The 19,116-nt window shown below is 36.7% G+C and overlaps 1 pseudogene; it reads left to right on the top strand.

Moving 5' to 3' along the window:
- Positions 1–15,821: 15,821 nt before the first annotated feature.
- LOC148789849 (protein PHR1-LIKE 1-like) lies at positions 15,822–17,614 on the top strand (annotated as a pseudogene).
- The last annotated feature ends 1,502 nt before the right edge of the window (positions 17,615–19,116 follow it).

The raw sequence follows: 19,116 nt of genomic DNA, 5'->3' as shown, positions 1-19,116 counted from the left end.
GAAACATACAATGAACACCCCTAATTATAGCTAAACTGATCAAAGTTTAACTCACTTTTAGGTTACGTATTACTAGCAAAAACTCTACCAGCGTATATGGGTTAGATTAGCAGAGATCTATGCGATGCACGAGGTTTGTTAAAAGAATTTGATGCAAAAAGAGATAGGGGTATAATTTGAGTGGGTTAACCTGAGCCCAATTTGGTTCAACTAAAGCTTTTGCATATGTTGGGCTTGAGTTTTCAAACTTTAAGGTGGACTAGGCCAAAAAACTTAGACCTAACTTAAACTCAAATTAGGCTTGGGTTGACACCTTAAGTAGCTCAAGCACAACCTGACCCAATTTGAGCCCATCCAACATTTTATGATATACATATCTATATTATCAATCTATTCTACTTGGAAATCGAGCTATAAAGCTCAGCATGCCTAACCCATATTCAAGATGTTGGGTTAAACTCAGGTTGGGCCTAAGTTAGTGAACTCGGGCTTAACCTTGAGTTGGGCAAGCTTGAGCTCGAGGTTTGAGACTTACGGATGGGATTGGGTTGACCCTCATTGTATTAATTTTTATTTTTTTATTTAAATTATTTTGTATTTTACTAAATTTTTACTTATCATTAAGTTTTTGTCATTTTTAATTTACTAGTAATGAGGGTTTAGTAAATAGCAATCAATTGTCTAGTTGTTATGCGGTTAATTTTCAATTATCATAGTCACAAGTTTAGTAGACAAGAAGTTCTAGATGCTATATATTTTCTTATTTTTATGGTCCAATGTTTTTTTTTTTTGTAGTTATGATGAACAGTGTTTCATAATAATTCTTTTACCTATAGATTATTCATGGGTAAATCTATGATGCTAGAAATATATGATACCGGAAGAGCTTTGACCAACTAAAACCCCTTGGGGATTTTGATGAATACCACCTTTATGATATCTGTTGATTGGTTATAAGTTTTTTTCGGTATTATGGTCGAACTCATTATTCTATTATCTTACTATTGAAGGATATGAATGAATGAAAGATTGAATATTGATTTCTCTTGCATGCATGCCTATAGAGTGATTCCATTGAAATCTTAGAGTGGTCCTAGGTCTCCTTGGAGTGATTCCTAAGATTATTTCTTTGTCTTTTTTTTGGATTGGTAATGGTGATAACTTTTAGTTATTAAAGACCATTACTCGACATTGGTAGATACCTAGGGTCTTGGGAGGGGTAGACTGGATATGGTCCTAATCTTTTGCATTTTTTCTTTTTCTTTTATTTGCACAAAATGGTTGCTCTCATATTTGAACCCACATTCTCATGCTTGATAGCCTCAGATTTTATCATTACACCAAGTAATGGTCCCTTGATAAAATATTTACAAATGATTAAAGCTGCATTATTAGGCTAGCAAATGTTACCTAATCCCATATCATAGCATGGTAAGTTGCATTATAATTTTACACATTAAAATAACAAGACCTTACTTTTCCAATGTAACTCTATGAACAATTTAGTTTCTACTAGGGACCATTTGATAAGAGCCAAGTGGATGAATTGAATGACTTGTTGATTTGTCTTTTAGTAGATAAAATAATTAAATAATATAATATTTAAGTATATGATAATCAATCCAATTTCAGTTTCAGCAGCTCACGACCTCCTTAATAACTTATTATTCACTAAAAGACAAAGCAACAAACCATTCGACACATCCACTTCAACTGATATCAAATGGTCCCTAAGTGGGCTTTCTGCATATCAGTTTTATTCCTCCCACCCAAGTTTGTCAATTGGCTTACTAAACTTCTTTATTGTGGCATCCATTTAGAAGATTTCCTTTGTGGTGTTGTTATGGAAGTTTGTTATGAACTCATGCACAAACCATTAGTTACTTAATGAATATATCGTGTGTGTATAAATTAATCTATTGCATGCCATCTTATGTGGTGTTGTATAAATTAATATGGGTAAGTGACAAGACAATAAATAATGAAATACTATGCCAATTCCACTTCCTTTGGTTGATGAACCAATTGTTAATTTGTTGTAACAAATCCTTAACTAGAGCTTGTCCAAGTTGCATCCTTATTTGTAGATTAAATATACAGATTTATATTATCATACAATGATACCTTCACATATTTAGGACTCTACTCAGAAAATAATAGAAACAACCAAATTACAAGATGAAATCCTGTAAAGAAGCCTTTGACACTTATTGACCTCGCAAATTTGGATAGGTTTGTACCTTTAGCTCTTTGTTGGCCTGGATAAACTACAAATGAAGAAAGAATGGTAATGAAAACTCAGTAAATGATTGCCGTTAGAATGTGTAGATGTTGGTGATTTCATGGAGAAATTAGGAATCCAAGGATATTCATTGTGGCATTTCTTTTATAACCCTAACATTCAAAGACTTGAATGTGTGTTGTTTAGATTGAAGCATTTGAATGTGTATTGTTAGATTGAAGCAAATAGATAGCCAAAAAATGGAGGACCATCCAAACAAATCATGGATGAAGGCACTTCAGTAATCTTCATCATTTTTCTTATTAATCTCAATGTGTTTTAAGAAAGTATAAGGAAATAATTAATTGAATGTCAATATTGGTCTAAATATATTGCCTTTGCTTGATCAGGAATACTAAGGAATATAGCATAGGGGTCATGAAAATGGTGCTATATGCATTCAAACATGGTGCCGCTAATTCTCAATGCAATATTAAATGTCCCTACAAAAAGTGTTGCAACTCGAGATTCCAAAAATGGAAGGAAGTTGTGAATCACTGTGTTTATTGAGGGATGATGGAGAATTATAATGTTTGGGTTGAGCATGGTGAGGGAATACCACATGGTAGTCCAAGCATATTTGAATCATGTTTAAATGCAAATGTGAGGGCTGGGGAAGATGTAAGGAAGATACTTGAGGAAATTTATCCCATGTGCTTTGAGGGTAACAATCAAAGGGATGAACCAGAAATATCACCAGATGAGTCGTGTGCGTATATGACAACTTTTTTACAGTTCATTAAGGGTGAAGATGAGCATTGTGGTTTGGAAATAAGCACTTCACAGTGATGGAGTGATGTATCCTTCAATCAACTTTTAAAAGTATTCATAAAGGCAATGCCCGAGGATGCTAAATGCCCCAATAGTTTCTCCCAATGCAAGAAGATAATTGCAAATATCGGGTGTATAATGGAGAAAATTGATGCGTGTCCAGATGATTGCATGCTTTTTTGGGGTAATGATAAGGAAAAGGAAAGTGTGACAAGTGCGATAAATCAAGATGGAAGGATGTCAATAGTAGTGAGGTAGATGAGTATGATTAGGAGTCTAACTCTTCAAAGAACGACCCAATAAGGTATTATGGTATTTCCTACTCATCCCGAGGCTACAATGACTATTCATGTCAAGTAAAACTGCCCAAAGTATGACATGGCATGCAGATGGGAGGACTAAGGATGGTATGCTTCACCATCCAACTGATGGTGAAGCTTGGATATATTTTGATCAAATGTATCTAGATTTTGTAGCTGGTAAAAGGAATGTACAATTAGCATTAGCAAGTGATAGATTCGAACCACATTCTACATTGAGCTCAGTGAACAGCATTTGGCCTGTGATGGTAATTCCTTAGAACTTTCCCCCTTGAATGTGCATGAAACCACCGTACATGATGCTCACTCTATTGATTCCAGGCCCTAGAGGCCCAGGGAATGACATTGATGTATACCTACAGCCTCTTGTACATGAGCTTTAAGATTTTGTGGGAATAAGGTGTATGGTCTTTTGATGCAATTAGTAATCAGAAATTTAGGTTAGGAGCATCCCTATTGTGTACAATTAATGATTTTCCAGCATATGCTTTATTGTCTGGTTGGAGCACCAAAGGGCATTTGGCTTGTCCATGTTGCCACAAAGAAACACAATCTAGATGGTTGAATAATAATGGAAAGTTATCTTGGACATCATAGATTCTTATCAATAGATCATAGGTGGAGAAGGAATAAGCAGAGCTTTGATGGGACTCAAGAATTTAGAAATCCACCAGTTCCCCTTTCTGGCATGAGCATTGCTTCAATGTTGGAAGGAAAGTCATTTGAGTATGGAAAGGGGCATAGAAAACGACGCTTGTCCAATGATGCAAACATGGCTGTTGTTGGGAATTTCAAAAAGTGTAACATATTTTTTCAATTACCTCATTGGAAGCATAATTTGCTTCGACATAATTTAGACGTCATGCACATAGAGAAGAATGTCTGCAATAATATATTAGGGACTATTTTGAACATTGATGGTAAGTCAAAAGACATAGTCAAGGGTCGCTATGATCTAGTTGAGATGGGCATTTGACCTTCTCTCCATCCAATTACAGGTGATAGTATGGGAAGGACTACGATACGATGCAGACGTTATTGCTTGCCCAAGAAAAATGAGAGAGTGCAATTTCTCCAAGTTTTGAAGAATGTGCGGGTGTCGGATGGATATTCCTCAAATATTTCAAGGCGAGTCAATTTATTTGATGGAAGAGTGCACGGATTGAAGAGCCATGATTATCATGTCATCATGCAACAATTCTTTCCCATATGTGTTAGGAATACACTTCCAAAGGATGTTGCTTGGCCCCTCATGGACTTGAGTAATTTCTTTCAAGAAATTTGCAACAAGGTAATAAGGCCTGGGGATCTCAATAGTTTGCAAGAGAAAATAACGGTGACCTTGTGTGAATTAGAGATGATCTTCCCACCATCATTCTTTGTCATAATGGTCTACTTGTGCATTCATCTCACAAATGAAGTCAAGTTAGGAGGACCAGTCCAATATAGATGGATGTATCCAGTTGAGAGGTAACAATCTCAATTCATATTCAATTAATTAGTATAAGACATCTCATTTTATATATTGACTACATTATTTTCTTTTATCCTTGTCAACCTTTAAAGGGTGCTTAGTAGGTATAAAAAAACTTGTGTGAAATAGAGCACACCTAGAAGGCTCAATTGCAGAAGGGTATTTGGTGGAGTGCATGACATTTTGCTCTATATATCTCCATGATGTTGATACCCGATTCACACAAGTAGGGAGGAACTCTGAGGGTGATATTGATGAGATATCATTGTCTGGAAAAGGTAGAGCAATTGATGCACAAAAAGTTATGAGTTTAGATGGACTTTCATTATCCCAAGCACACCATTATATGTTGACACATGTGGATGAGGTGGCCCAATACATCGAGTAAATTCTCTTACCTCATGCAAATCTCTTACTTATTGGTATTAATTTATGGATTCTTTAAATTGACTAGTATTTCATTAATGCAGAGAACATTTAAGAAACTTGGCTCCAAGATTTCCAAGAAAGCAACAACTACAAAAGGCCCATTAGAAAGAATTTGCTTCTTGGCTACAAGATCGTGTATTAGATGCTCAAAATTGTGGGAATAGTGGTCAATTTTCTAATCTTGTTACAACACTAACGATGAAGCCCATGGCTGATGTATTTAAATTATCTAGATATCTAATCAATGGTTATATATTTCGGCCATATTCTTTAGATAGATGGATGGCCTATAAAAATAGTGGTGTGGTAGTTGTTGCAGAAACCACCTCATACACAAATAGGCAAGATATACAAGGGATTCATAGTGACCTACAATATTATGGGAGAGTCAAAGAAATAATTCAATCGAGGTATATAGAGGAGGTTAACTTCATAATGTTCCAATGTGATTAGGTTAATCCATGGCAAGGGTTAAGAAAGAAAACTATGGGTACATATTAGTGAATTTCGGGAAATTGTGTCATACAGGTGAAAACGGTAATGGTGAACCATTCGTGTTTACTAATCAAGTCCAGCAAGTATTTTATATTGAAGATGATCTAAATAAGGGTTGGCATATAGTGAATAACACAAGGCCTCATGATTTATTTGATGTTGGCGTTATAGAATCTAAAGGAAATGTTGTATTTAGGGATGGTGCACCTATTGTGTCTAATCTAGCCAGGGAAAATATTCTCATCAATGATGAAGACATGGATTGGGTTAGAGATGATGTTGCACCAGATGTAGTGGAAAAGCCTCCTAATATGGCACAAGGTAGAACTTCACAACAAGTTGATGGTCAATTCATTAATCACTTGTTAGAGGAAGAGGTCGAGGACAAATTTACTACGGAGGATGAATCATTTAGTGGTGGTTCAGATTCTGGTATAATTATAAAATTATTCATCAAAGTAGTTCTTTGTATTTATGTCATTAAACAAATAAACATAATTCAACAAATATCTAAGCCCTAAAACCATAGTACTATTTTCAACAAATATCATCTCTATTCCATCTTATTACTTTGTTTGAATGCTTGTGAAACTTATCATTGTTAGTTTATCATACACTATTTTTTTGTATAGAAAATAATATATCTTTTTTAATGTTTATAAATTTAATTAATCATAATGTGTTAATAATTTTGATCTTTATCATGGTTACAGATAGCCTCTGAAGGGAATTCACATGGGGATGGAGATATCCCCAACCATGGAACTAGTGGAACACATGCCTTCTCTGGCAAACATAGGTGGTCAGGGAAACATGGCAGCACTGCGATGGCACATGTACAACAAAGGAGCTGAGATGAGGCTCCAGATGTTAGATTAGATGTCAATTGTCATCCTAGGCCAGAGCTTATGTCTTATCTTGGTATGTTGGTGAGGGACTGTTCTAAAGTCTCAATTAACATTACAAATTGGAAGACTATTCCCCTTGACACTAGAACGAGATTATATGAAGCCGTTAGGGTGAGTTTGAAATATATTTTTAATTAATTATTGCTTTACATTAATTAATCATAACTAATATTTTGTTAATTTTCTCATTTAAGGATAAATTTAAAATCCCTGAGAATATGACTGAAGCATCCGTCATTATTGAGGCTGAAAAGTTACATCGCAACTTTTGATGCCATGTAAAGAAACAATATTTTAACAAGTATAAGCCAAATCAGGAATGAGCACTAGAAGAGGCCTTAAAGCATGAAAAAAATGTTGATCGTGATGATTTCATTCACCTCTTTGACTACTAGGAGACACCCGAAAGTCAGGTATAAGTTGAAATAATAAAATTATTTAAGAATGTAGTAAATATATTTTAGAGTAATTTATATTTCTGTTACCACAAGCCAAGTCAGAAACAATGGCTGCCGTGAGGGCTAGGAATAAACTTGATCACCATTTGGGTAAAAAATCATATGCATTTCACCTAGATGAATTGGTGAGAGAATTAATCCATTTCATTTTTTTTTGGGTTTCTTCATTTATTTACTTAATAACTCTTATTGCTTTATTTGTTGTAGGCAATTAAAAAAAGGAAGGAAAATAGGTCCCCCCTAGGCGGGAGGAACTTTTTAAGATATCTCACTGCAATAAAGCAGGGGAGTTTTATGTTCCTCTGGCAAGGGAACCCTTAGTAAAAAGTTTTCCTATATTTATTTATTCATTTCACACATTTATTATGCTTTTATGGTTAATCATGCAGAATATATATGCTTTTTAAAACTATTGTCTAGGAAAAGATGGAGAAATTTGTGGAAAAAAATGCAGAATAAGGCATCAAGTTCAGCCCATGGGTGAAAATGATGCGGTGGTAGAGGTATTAGGCAAGGAACATCCTTCACGGGTTCATTGCCTAGGTCTCGGGCTGAACTTGAAACGTACATTTGGAATTAGTAGGCCTGAAGCCTTCACGTCCTCCACAACTGTTGCATCACAAAATGTTGCTGATATAGAAATAGTCCACGAACTACAATCACGAATGGGTGTAATGCAGACTAAGCTTGGGGAGTTGCAGTCCTTCGTGAAACAGGTGCAATCATACTAGCAACAAGCATCGACTCAGGGCATGCCATTTCCATTTCCCATTCCTCCATCTCTTCAAGTAACAAATACTAAACTTATTCATAATTTTTCCTTTTTTTGTGAGAATATGAATGATAAATGATGAATGTGATGAATAATGGATGTGATAATGTAAAGGTGTTTTATGGTAAAATTGATGAATGATGGATCTGATGATAGTTTAAGGGAGTATGCATTATGAGATGGTGGAGAATTCCTTTATAGTTCGAATTTTATGAATGGATATAAAAGTGCTCATTTCTTTGCAAGTGGCCATACCCTTTTATAGAAAATTAACCTAATTCAATGTAGTTTTACCTATATCCCTTATAAACCCATCCAATTCAAACTTTTCAACACTTGTAACTGAACCTAATCCAACCTAACTCGACTCGTTCACCTAGAATCCACAAGCCCTATATAGTCAAATCAATTTAAAATTAAACAATTCACCTAAGATCCACTATACCAAGCCAAACCCACTTAAAATTGACCCACTCACCTAGAACCCACAATTCTTGTCCTAACCAACTCAAGCTTGACCAATTCATCTAGAATCCACCACCCCTAGAAAACCAAATCAATTTAACATTAACTAACTTACCTAAAACCCAATGTCCTTAGTCAAATCTACTCAAAATTGATTCACTTATCTAAAACCCACATCCTTATCCAAATCAGTTAAAAATTGGCCTATTCACCTTATAACTTACATCTAATAGACAAATCAATTGAAATTTGAACTAATCACCTAGAATGCACCACACTTGCCTAAATTAACTTAAAAGTAGCTTAACTTACCTATATCCACTAGAAACCAATCCCAATCAACTCAACCTAACTCATAAAAAATTTTATCCCAACTGACATGCACCAACTATAAAACCACTAGGAAACACTCCAACAAAACTTGAACCAGCCCAAAACACATAGCCTAATCACCCCCTACACTAGTCTAACCAAGTTAAACTTGATTCGTTCACTTAGAACCCACAACCCACAAGTCCTAAATAGCCAGTCCAATTTAAAATTAACTAATTCACCTAAGAGTTGCCATAACAAGCTAAACCCTATCAAAGTTGACCCACTCACCTAGAACCCACCATTTCTTAGCCTAACCAACTTAAGTTTAACCAATTCATCTAGAATCCACCATCCATAGAAAGCCAAGTCAAGTTAAAATTAACCAACTTACCTAGAACCCAATATCCCTAGCCAAACACACTTAAAATTGATTTACTTACCTTGAACTCACCATCCTTAGCCAAATCAGTTCTAAATTAACCAATTCACCTTGTAATCCACATTGAATAAACCAACTCAAAATTAGCTTAATTTATCCATACCTACTAGAAACCAATCCTAATCAACTCAAAGCAACCCAAATTCTCCTAGATCCATTAGAAATCAACCTAACCAAACTCAAATCAACCAAACTCATCCAAACCCTTTCAACCCTACTTAATTGCACCAATTATAAACCAAACCAACTCTATACCCACTAGGAAACACTCAGACCAAACCTAAACTAACCAAAAACATTTTCTAGCCAACTCAAACTTGAGCCATTCACTTTTTACTCATGTCAACTAGCCTAAACAACTTAAACTTCACTCATTCATCTAAAACCCACCAACTTTACCTAGCCAAATCAATTTAATGATGGATGTGATGATGGTTGATGTGTGCATTATGATTGCAAAAATAATGAATGATGGATGTGATGATGGTTGTTGAAAATATGTATCATGAGGTGAGGATCACTTGTATATAGAAGTGCTCTTTTCTTTGTAGGTGTCCATACCTTTCTATAAAGACCTAACCCAATCCAATATGATTTACCTATGCCTACTAGAAGTCCATCAAACTCAAACTTTTCAACACTTGTAACGTAGCCCAATTTATTTGTATCTTTTAGAAGCCAATCTAACCTAACCTCGAACACTTAAAGCACCAAATTTAACTTAATCCAATTCATTTATTCTTCTTAGAACATAATTCAATCCAAACCTCTAAAATCTACAATAACCAAAACAACCAAATTGTATCCCACGAATACCAAATTCATAACTCACCTGGACCTATAAAAGCTAAATCCACCCAAGTTAATCCCAAGTTAATTAGGCCTACATATATCAAAGCTACCTAAACTTATTACAACTCAACCCAATCCAACTCAACCAAACCTAACTGGCCTATTCAACCCTATTGGAATTAAACCCAACCTACCTAAATCCATTCAAACCAATAATCCATGTAGGTCACCTCTAGCTTAACCAACTCAAACTTAACCCATTCACTTGTAACCCACCTCCATTAGCTTAAGCAATTTAAACTTGATTTATTCACCTAAAACCCATTAGCCCTAATTAGCCAAACCAATTCAAAATTAATCACTTGACCTAGGACCTGGCCTCCTAAGCCAAACCCACTCTAAATTGACCCACTCACCTAGATTTCACCATCCTTAGATTAACCAAGTGAAACTTGACCAACTCAGCTAGATTCTATCATCCTTAGAAAGCCAAGTCAATTATAAATTAATCAACTTGAACCTAATATCCCTAACTAAACCCACTTAAAATTGATCCACTTACCTAAAACCTACCATATTTAACTAAATTCTATTAAAAATTGATCTATTCATCTAATAACCCACTTCCAATAGACAATTAACTCAAATTTAAAATAATTATCTAAAACTCACCTATAAACTAACCCAAATTCTCCTAGATTAATTACAATTTAACCTATCCAAACTCAAACCAAGCCAATTCATCTAAACTATTTCAATCCAATTCACTTGCAATAATTTTAAACTAAACTAACTCTAGAACTTCTAGGAAACACTCCAACAAAATCTAAACCAACGTAAAACACCTAGTTAAATAAGAAGTCAATATTGCTTACTTCAAATTGAGTTAATTAAACCTAACTTTAATCAACCTAATTAAACTAATGAGACACAAGTCTGAATTCTTTAAAAAGTTCAAAGAGTTCAGGCAAGAGGTCGAGAAATAGTTGGGGAGACAAATTAAGGCCCTTTGATCAGATCGAGGAGGCGAATATCTCTTCGACGAATTCAATGACTACTTAAAGGACAATGGGATTGTATCACAATTAGCTCCTCCTGCAACACCACAATTAAACGGTGTATTAGAGAGGAGAAATCAGACTCTATTGGATATGGTCCGTTCACTTCTCATCCACTCAGAGTTAGTAATATCTTTTTGGAGTTACGCACTAGAGACTACGATATACATGCTGAACCGGGTTCCAACCAAATCCATTCCTAAGACTCCATATGAACTATGCACCAATAAGAAACCAAGTGTGAGACATTTGAAGATTTGGGGTTATCTAGTGCATGTTAAAAGAACAAGTACTGACAAATTGGAATCCAAGACCAACCCTTGCCTATTTGTAGGTTACCCCAAAAGCTCTGTAGGTTACCTATTCTATGATCCAAAAGAGCAAAATGTGTTTTGTAGTTGAGATGCTTACTTCCTAGAGGAAGATTACATCGTGGACAATCATCATCAGGAAGTTGTTCTTGATGAGGAGATCACAGGAGTAGTGGGAGATGTCCCATAGGCTCTAGATAATGCCTAACCTAGAAGATCTACTTGGGTTTCTAGGTCTCCAATTCATTACGGCTATGATCAAGAAAGTTACTTGGTGGAAGCCACGATCAATGAGGAAGATCCCCTAACTTATACGGAAGCTATGTTGGACATAGATTCCTTAAAGTGGGTAGATGCCATGAAAGCCAAGATGGGCTCGATGGAAACCAACAATGTCTAGACTCTTGTAGACCCACCCCCTGGGGTGAAAGCAATTGATTGCAAATGGATCTTCAAGAGGAAAAAGGGCCCTGATTGGAAGATTGAGACCTATAAAGCTCATCTTATAGCGAAAGAGTACACTTAGAAAGAGGGAATTAATTATGAGGAAACCTTTTCGCCAATGGCAATGCTTAAATCCATAAGGATCCTGCTAGCTGTAGCAGCGCACTATGACTACGAGATTTGGAAAATGGATGTCAAAATTGCATTCCTGAATGGAGATCTTACTGAAGATATCTACTTGCAGCAACTACAAGGTTTCATTGCTGCAGCTCAGGAACACATGGTGTGTAAACTTAATCGATCCATTTATGGACTTTAGCAAGCTTGTAGGAGTTGGACATCCGATTTGATTCTACCATCAAATAGTTTGATTTTGAGCAAAATCTGGATAAGCTCTGTGTTTATAGTAAGTCAGTGGGAGATAAGGCTACGTTTTTGGTTTTGTGTGTAGATGACATTCTACTCATTGGGAATGATGTTGGAATATTAACTACGGTGAATGTGTGGCTTTCGTAGCAATTCTCCATGAAAGATCTTGAAGAAGCTTCCTATATCTTAGGACTTTGACTCTATAGAAATAAATTGAAGAGGATAATAGGATTATCCCAGTCTACTTACATTGACAAGATTGTCAAAAGATACAGCATGGGGAACTCCAAGAAAGGATTTGTCCCTTTCAGGCACGGGGTCACTCTATCCAAGGGTATGTCTCGTAAGACTCCCGAGGAGATTGAGGGCATGGGAGAGATTCCCTATGCCTCAGTCGTATGGAGCATCATGTATGCCATGCTATGCACGCGACCAGACATTGCTTAGGCAATGAGTGTGGTAAGTAGATACTAGTCAAACCCAGGATAGGAGCACTGGACAACTGTGAAAAACATACTTAAATACCTTCAAAGGACAAAAGAGTTTTGTTTGGTATTCGATGGTATTTCACTACAGATCCTAGGGTCTACCGATGCTGACTTTCAATCAGACCCAAATGATAGAAAGTCTACATATAGTTACATCTTCACGATGAGGTCTTGTGCAGTTAGCTGGAAAAGTAGCAAACATGGGTCCATATCAGATTCCACGACCAAGGCCGAGTACATTGCCATAAGTGAAGCTGCCAAGGAAGCCGTTTTGATGAAAAATTTTATTCAAGAATTAGGAGTTGTTCCATTTAGCACATCACCCATTCCACTGTTGTGTAACAACACTGGAGCCATTGCTCAGGCTAGGGAGCCTCGAGCCCACTCGAAGTCAAAGCACATCGGGAGGAAGTACCATGTACTGCAAGAGATTGTTGGTAGAGGGGACGTCCAGATTCAGAAGGTAGCATCAACGAAGAATGTGGTAGACCCATTGACTAAGCCACTCACAGAAAAAGTGTTTGAGAAACACATGGAAAGTATGGGACTCCGACTTGTACCCGATTGGACCTAAGTGCAAGTGGGAGCTGTTAGACAATGTATGCCCTTAGCTCTAATTAGATCGATGTACTTTTGACATTTATTGTAAATGAATAATAGTACATAATTGATTCATGTTATATCTGGTGTGTTTTTGTGTAATACCCTTAAACTGGACCCTAATGAGACTCGTGTTAGTTTAGAATCTTCACAACCGTTGGATAGACCTGGGGAGGTTTATCTTGCCAAGGCTAACACTAATGTGCTGCCAAGTCGGTTGGGGTGGTTTGTCTCAACTTCCAGGGTGAGACCCGAAGCACATGTAGTGTGGGTTTGTTTGAAACTCAGAACCAGACCATTTTCCAGTTATGCCCTAGTCCTTGAAGACAGATGGGCAAAACTGGAAAGTTACACCTAACCCCTAGACTCGATTATGGTATTGCACTAGGTGTTGGATTGGGTTGTTTTTGATATGCCAATCAACGAGATCCTTAGCGGGGGTCAAAGCCTGGGTATGTTGGGATAGTCTGAGAATTCACCCGAATGGGTGATCATAGTGATAGAATCAACCCCTTTGGTTTGCAAAATATATTTATACATATATATATATATATATATGTTTTTATGAAAACAGGTTTGCAAAGGTTTTAATTCCTGGGATCCATCTTGGGTAGAGAGTGCGACACTGTACATTGTAGCCGAGGGAGAGGTCCTCTCTTGTTGGGCAGTGTTTGATCATTATGGGCTAAGAGGTTAAGTGTAAGACCATTTAGGATTTATATAACTGATGGGATAATCTCAGTTAAGTCCATAGTCCTTGGGCCTACATAAGGTGGCTAAACCCAAGGACCGTTTAGTGTAAATGTTGGGCCTGCTAAGAGCCCATATTGATGGGCTCAGGGGTTCATTGTGTTCAATAGTGAATTCGGCCAGGCCTTGTAATAGAGGCTAGGTTGAACCCATACGGCTTTTGTGGAGATCAATGTTAGGGTCCCATTCCATACAAAGAGAGATAAGCTAGCCAACAAATTAAAAGGGAAGCAAGCCTAATAACTTAATGGGCCTAAAGCCCATTTCGAATTGGGTTAATGAGATTAATTAAAAGTGGGCGAATTTGAGATTAGATCTGGATCAGGATCAGCTAGAAGATAAGATAAGTCTTATCCACTTAAGAGTTCAGATCCAAATAAAGATTTGGGTCAAAGAACCCTTTCCTGATAGGATTAGGAAGCTAATCCAGAAAGATTATAAATAGAGGGCGAATTCCTTTTGTTAAACACTTTTACTGCATCAGTTCTTTCCTCTGTTTTTGCCGCCCTACCCAGTTCGATCTCCTTAGTCTTGGGCTGATCAAGAATTGTTCTTGATTCTGATTTTTGCTAGGAAAATTAGATATGAAGTTGTGCTCACATCCCCTGCGTGATCATTGCTAATGGATTGCAGTTCTTGCTAAAGAATTGCTTTGCTGATCCTGATTCATCCTAAGCTATGTTTTCTTCAATGGAGGTAGGATTTGGTGACCTTTTGGGCATGAACACCTACGTTGGGAGCTACATTTGTGGATTCTGTATCAGGTATATCCCTCCATTTTTTTGGTGACAGATCTAGTCTAGTTTGTTTCGAGAAAGAACCTTGAAAAATGCAGTTTTTCTAAAATAGGGAATGTGATTCTCGGAAGGGAGAAAGAATATTTTTGAAATTTCGCCCAGCCACCCTGCATGGTTCGGCCTTCCATATGATAGATCTCCCTTCCCTTCATAGAGGGCAAATGTTCATGGAATTTAGGTCACTGGTAAGATAGGCTCACTCGCTAGGCAAAAAAAAAGAGCAACCACCTATAAACAAGTGGAAAATTGGAAATCATAAACTAAACAGGAAGAGCACACATCCCAAGTTCTAAGGCCCAACGGCAAAGGAAAACTATTGCCACTGGAAAGATTGGTGGCAAAAAAGTGCAGATACATGGATCAGAAAATAGAACATAAACTTTTGATCAGAAATCAGACAACTATGAAAATTATGAAACTATTTTTGGTGATAGATTTTAAATTTTACAAGTGATACCTCTGAATGGCCACCGGGAAAAACAAAGTATCCAGGAAACTCCCCCACATTATTGCTTCTTTGTAGCACAAGGATCCTTCTATCGGCTGTCTCTACAACTGCACCATTACCCAAGGGACTTGTTTGGGCTTGGCACTGGTAGTGCAAAACAAGGCCATTTCTGGTGGAATTATCATTCTGTATATAAAATATCTATACTAGAGTTCATGATTCACGTATGAAGCTTCTCCTTTATGTTGCTCTAAATTCATTTATAAAGTTGACTTTTTTCTTGCGTTGAGATTTGAGAATATCATTAATTCATGGGTGTTGTCAATAATGTTATCATGTGTATAGGGTTGGTTGTTATGCCATTCAAACTTGAGAGTATATTTCAGTTTATTCAATATCTTCTCCAAGGCAAATATCTTACATTCTAGGGTGATTCTTGCTTATTGATATTCTGCATTCATGCATTCTTTTAACAGATGCCAAAACTGATGAGAGCTCTGTAGTACTACATTGTGGATTCTGCAATGAAGCTGCTAATAGGGGCTTAATTTGGTGAGTATTATTAAAACAGAATTGTTGAGCCATAGCAAACCAATATTAGGTGGATGAATCTTCATTTCTTGATATATGGAAAATAATGGAGGAATACACTACTTTATCCTTTCAGAGATCTGGTGCAAGGCAGCTCAGTAACTTGGTAGCATCTGGAGCCATGTCTTCATCTTTACTAGTTCTTTCCACCCCTCTGGAAGAGAAGTATCCCAAATTGCCAGATTCCCAACAGGTTTCATTGGAAAGGGAAATAATGGCAAATTTTTTGCCTCTACATGCAACTCAATTGGCCTCCAACAGTGGGGTGGTTGGGCACATGTTTTCATCAGCTTCAAGGTTCACAACAGATGTCCATTTCTCTTCAGCACCCCATGAGAGGCATTCTACAAATGCTCCATTCATTTCTCAGTCATTGAGTGATGGGATATCTTTGCCACTAACACATTCTTCTCATTCAGGAGTATTTCAATCTAGGCCAATGAGTCATTACCCTAGAGAGAACAACGATATTTCCTAGTCTGTAGATCAGTTGTAGAGTTTCCTTGATTTTCCTGAAAATGTTCCTACCCAGAACAATCAAGTAGAGAGTAGTAACAGTGGTATCATGCCATCTGATGATAATACAAAACAAAGTGATTGGCAGGAATGGGCAGACCAATTAAACAGGGATGATGACCCTTTAACCCCAAATTGGAATGACCTTCTTGCTGACACCAATGTTGCAGATACTGAACTAGAGGTTAGTTTTTTAATTATTTATCCAAAGGTATTGCAGTATATATGTAGGGTAAAGGTTATAAATCTTCTTTTTCTATCCATTTTTAAAAAGAAAAAGGGGTACTTGTGGAACTCATGTCTGTCCTTTATTTTCTTCTGATTCTATTTAGACAGCACATCAGGCACTGAAACCCCCTCAAAATTTCTTGGTGCAGCAGCCTCAAGTTCATCAGTAGATTCCTCTTCTTTCTGGAGAACTTTCGTCTGTGGCTAGCTCTTCTTCATCAGTCACCGGTGTTGTTGGATTTTAATCTCTTATGATTGGTCAATTACATGAGAAATTGCACCTACACACTTGATTGAAAAATTAGCTTTTCTCTTACAAAACCCAGTTTTGAACTTATCCCACATTGGAAAATTATAAGCTTTGTTTTCAGTATTTTAATAGGAGTTGATTTTACACTCTTTAGAAATAGTAGAGGAGAGTATGGGGGTTTGATATCGTGCAACATGCACGCACGCGTGTGTGTGGCGCAATGAGGCGCTTTAGAGGCGCACTTTGCTCACACTTCGCGCGCACTCGCGTGGCTCGTGAAGGGCGGCTTTGGTTTTGGTGCAATGCTGACCGTTGATCACCGTTGATGAGATCAACGGTCATGATTCGATCGAGTGTGATCAAGAGGCACAATTCAAAGTTAACAGTCATGATTCAAGGTGCCTTCTCTAAACCAGCACCTACCTTTTCTTCATACCTCTTCATAAACTATGTAAGGAGCATGAATCAGACTTAAAAAACACACAATTTTGAAATCCACTTTCTCTCTCTCTCTCTCTCTCTCAGTCCGGTCTACTATAGTCTCACAGAAGGTTTATTCGGAGATTCTTCAACTTTGCTGGTTGCAGATTCTCGCCCAAAGCTTTGTTGTATCCTGGGAACGGATTTGCTTGTAACCCAACAACAAACTTGGTAAAATTGAGTGGGGGCAAATAACGTTCTAAAGACAGTGTCTTCAGATGCGTCTCAGAACTTCTCATCCAAAGTTACTGAGACCCCATTATCCAACAGGTGTTCCAAACAAGCAACGTATGCATTGGACCCCAGACCTCTATGAGAGCTCTGTAGAAGCTGTCAACCAATTGGGTGGCGGTGAAAGTGCGTAATATATTGGATCATATTTATTTTTTTTGATTTAATTGGAGCAAGAGGATCGGATTCCGCTTCAAGTTTCTAGTTGAATCAAACAACAGGAATCAAGATCGGATTCCAATTTTGGATTGAACCAAACAGATGCCAGGAATAGATGATTCCGATTCCGGTCCTGTCCACGAACCAAACACACCCTAATGATTGATCTCAATGTCAACAATATCATGAGGATTAGAAGGGTCACGACCAAATTATATCTCGATGAACATGTAATTAGTGTCTTCGTTTAGCTTTGGATTCTTGACTTCAATATCAAGCCCTCCAAATCCAAGTTTGTTGACTATAATGATACCACAAAGGGGTAAAAGCGATAAGGAAGATGTAGAGATCACTATGATCCTAGGTTTACATTGTCGAAGGTGTTGTGGTTAATATTATTATGAGTTCGACTATGATACCAGGAAGATATCATTCCAAAAACTTGTGACCAATCAACTAGTATCACAAAATGTGGTGACCAATCAAGTGGTATCTATCAAAATTCAAGGGTGGGCTTGGAGTGGTCAAAACTCTTCAGCTATCATCTTTTTTGGCATCATAGATTTCCCTGTTAATATTAATTAAGCTACAATTAATATACGATAAGGTGTATTGTTACTAAAGGATATACTAGTACTTAATTAACTTATAGCATGGAAAATTAAAATTAAAATTACTTAATCTTAAATTAAAATAAATAAAAAGAAAAATAATTATGCTAAAGTTAACTTAATTAAACTTTAGTATTTACTGTAACTTAACTTTAAGGGAAAATTCCCGATTAGTACCCTGTACTTTGGGCCTAGTGCCACTTTGGTCTCCGAACTTTAAAATGTGACAATTCAATACTCGAACTTTCAAAACATGACAATCCAGTACCTGTTGTTAACTAGTTGTTAACCAGCTGTTAAGTGGCATTTGAAAATGATACAAATGTCCTTCAAGTGTCATCTAATTTTTTTTATCAACCATCCAAACATTGACAAAAAAACTAACAGTCTCAAATCCTTTCCTCTTCTATTCAAAAAAGTTGGGGTTACCAAAATGCCCACTCAAACGTGACCCCAACTTTCTTGAATGGAAAAGGTAAGGATTTGGGACTATTAATTTTTTGTCAACGTTTATATGGTTGACAAAGAAAATTAAGTAACACTTGAAGGGCATTTGTATCTTTTTCAAATGCCACTTAATTGCTGCTTAACAACTATTTAATGGCAGGTACTGGATTATCACATTTTAAAAGTTCGGTTATTGAATTGTCGCATTTGAAAGTTCAGGGACCAAAATGACTCTACGCCCAAGGTATAGGGTACTAATTGGGAATTTTTCCTAACTTTAAACTTAATTGGAGTAAAATTAGTTATTAATAATTACTCTAAATTAAATTATTTAAATATTATTTATGTAAATATTCATAGAAAATTCAATAGGACTTTTAGTTATTCATGCCCAACATCTACATGTAATTAATTTAAGT

This window comes from Nelumbo nucifera, chromosome 8, assembly GCF_055504915.1.
Source record: "Nelumbo nucifera cultivar China Antique chromosome 8, China Antique-T2T, whole genome shotgun sequence".
Taxonomy (NCBI): domain Eukaryota; kingdom Viridiplantae; phylum Streptophyta; class Magnoliopsida; order Proteales; family Nelumbonaceae; genus Nelumbo; species Nelumbo nucifera.
This window is presented reverse-complemented; position numbering and strand designations above follow the sequence as displayed.